The following is a 3,226-nucleotide window of genomic DNA, read 5'->3' as shown; positions in this document are numbered from 1 at the left end:
CTCTTGTTTGTTGGGAGTCTTTTTTAAATCACAGATTCAATTACAGTATTTGTGATTGTTCTGTTCATATTTTCTATTTCTTCCTGGTAGCATCTTGGAAGATTGTACCTTTCTAAGAATTTGTCCATTTCTTCCAGGTTGCTCATTTTTTTGGCATACAGTTGCTTGTAGTAGTGTCTTATGATCCTTTGTATTTCTGTGGTGTCATTTGTATCTTCTCCTTTTTAACTTCTAATTTTATTGATTTGAGTCCTCTCCCTTTTTTTCTTGATGAATCTGGATAAAGGTCTATCAATTTTGTTTATCTTTTCAAAGAACAAGCTTTTAGTTCCATTTATCTTTGCTATTGTTTTCTTTGTCTCTATTTCATTCATTTCTGCTCTGATCTTTATGATTTCTTTCCTTCTACTAACTTTAGGTTTTGTTTGTTCTTCTTTCTCTAGTTGCTTTAGGTGTAAGGTTAGGTTTTATTTTTGAGATTTTTCTTGTTTCATGAGGTAGGATTGTATTACTATAAACTTTGTACTTAGAACTGCTTTTGCTGCATCCCATAGGTTTGGATCATTGTGCTTTCATTTTCTTTTGTCTCCAGGTATTTTTTGATTTCTTCTTGATTTCTTCAGTGATCCATTGGTTGTTTAGTACATATGGTTTAGCCTCCACATGTTAGTGTTTTTTACAGTTCTTTTTTTCTTGTAGTTTATTTCTAATCTCATAGCATTGTGGTTGGAAAAGATTCTTGATATGATTTCAATTTTCATAAATTTACTGAGGCTCACTTTGTGGGCCAGCATGTGGTCAATCCTGGAGAATGTTCCACATGCACATAAGAGGAATGTGTATTCTGTTACTTTTGGATGGAATGTTCAATAAATATCAATTAAGTAGATCTGGTCTAATGTGTCATTTAAGGCCTGTGTTTCCTTATTGATTTTTTGTCTGGAAGATCTGTCCATTGATGAAAGTGGGGTGTTTTAGTCCCCCACTATTATTGTGTTACTGTTGATTTCTCCCTTTATGGCTATTAGCATTTGCTTTACATATTAAGGTGTTCCTATGTTGGGTGTATACATATTTAGAGTTGTTATATCTTCTTCTTGGATTGATCATTTGATCATTCTGTAGTGTCCTTCTTTATCTCTTATACCAGTCTTTATTTTAAAGTCTATTTTGTCTGATATGAGTATTACTACTTCAAATTTCTTTTGATTTCCATTTGTATGGAATACCTTCTTCCATCCCCTTAATTCAGTCTGTATGTGTCCCTATGTCTGAAGTTGTTCTGTAATAGACAGTATATATATGGGTCTTATGTTCTTTTTTTTTTTTTTTGTATCCATTCAGCCAGTCTATGTCTTTTGATTGGAGCATTTAATCCATTTACATTTAATGATTATCAATATGTAAGTTCCTATGTCATTTTCTTAATTGTTTGTGGTTTGTTATGTAGGTCTTTTTTCTTCCCTTCCTTTTTTGTTCTCTTGTGGTTTGATGACCATCTTTAGTGTTGTTTTTGGTTTGCTTTATCTTTTATGTGTGTATCTATTGTAGTTTTTGGGTTTGCTGTTCTTATGAGGTTTTGATATAGCAGTGTATATATGTACCAGGTTGTTTTAGGTTGCTGGTCTCTTTCCTGCCTAGAGAAGTTCCTTTAACGTTTGTTTTAAAGCTGGTCTGGTGGTGCTGAATTCTCTTAGCTTTCGCTTGTCTGTAAAGCTTTTGATTTCTCTGTCTAATCTGAATGAGACCCTTGCTGGGTAGAGTATTCTTGGTTGTAGTTTCTTCCCTTTCATCACATTAAATATACCGTGCCTCTCCCTTCTGGCCTGCAGAGTTTCTGCCGAGCAGTCAGCTGATAACCTTATGGGAGTTCCCTTGTATGGTATTTGTCACTTTTCCCTGTTGCTTTTAATATTTTTTCTTTGTCTTTAATTTTTGTCAATTTGATTACTATGTGTCTCGGCATGTTCCTCCTTGGGTTTATCCTGCCTGAGACTCTCTGCACTTCCTGGACTTGGGTGACTGTTTCTTTTCCCATGTTACGAAAGTTTTCAGCTGTTATCTCTTCAAATATTTTCTCAGGTCCTTTCTCTCTCTCTTCTCCTTCTGGGACCCCTATAATGTGAATGTTGGTGCATTTAATGTTGTCTCAGAGGTCTCTGCAACTGTCCTCATTTCTTTTCATTCTTTTTTCTTTATTCTGTTCTACACCAGAGATTTCCATCATTCTGACTTCCAGGTCACTTATCCATTCTTCTGCCTCAGTTATTCTGCTATGATTCCTTCTAGTGTAATTTTCATCTCAGTTATTGTATTATTCTTCTCTGTTTTTTGTTCTTTAGTTCTTCTAGGTCTCTGTTAAACATTTCTTGAATCTTCTCGATCTTTGCCTCCATTCTTTTTCCGAGATCCTGGATCATCTTCACTATCATTATTCCAATTTCTTTTTCCAGAAGGTTGTCTATCTCCACTGAACTTAGTTGTTTTTCTGGGATTTTATCTTGTTTCTTTATCTGGGTATATTCCTCTGCCATTTCATTTTGTCTAAATTTTTGTGATTGTGGTTTCCATCCTGCAGGCTGCAGTACTGTAGTTCTTCTTTCTTCTTCTGTCTGCCCTCTGGTGGATGAGGCTATTTAAGAGGCTTGTACAAGCTTCCTGATGGGAGGGACTGGTGGTGGGTAGAGCTGAGTCTTGTCCCTCTGGTGGGCAGGGCTGTGCTCAGTAAGACTTTAATCCACTTGTCTGCTGATGGGTGGGGCTGTGTTCCTCCCCCATTGGTTCTTAGGCTTGAGGAGACTCAGCACTAGAGCCTACAGGCTGTTTGGTGGGGCTAATGGTGGCCTCCAGGAGGGCTCACACCAAGGAGGACTTCCCAGAACTGCTGCCACCAGTGTCTTTGTCCCTGCAGTGAGCCACAGCCACCACCCGCATCTGCAGGAGATGCTCCAATACTAGCAAGTAGGTCTGGCCCAGTCTCTTATTGGTTCACTGCTTTTTACCCCTGAGTCCTGATGCACACAGGTCTCTGTGCATGTCCTCCAAGAGTGGAGACTCTGTTTTCCCCCAGTCCTGTGGAAGTCCTGCAATCAAATCTTCCTGGTCTTCAAAGCCAGATTCACTGGAGACTCCTTCTCCCATTGCTGGACTCCCAGGCTGGGAAACCTAACGTGGGGCTCAGAACTTTCACTCCAGTGGGAGAACTTCTGTGGTATAATTGTTTTCC

The sequence above is a fragment of the Balaenoptera physalus genome (genome assembly GCF_965194825.1).
Source record: "Balaenoptera physalus genome assembly, chromosome: 1".
Classification (NCBI taxonomy): domain Eukaryota; kingdom Metazoa; phylum Chordata; class Mammalia; order Artiodactyla; family Balaenopteridae; genus Balaenoptera; species Balaenoptera physalus.
This window is presented reverse-complemented; position numbering follows the sequence as displayed.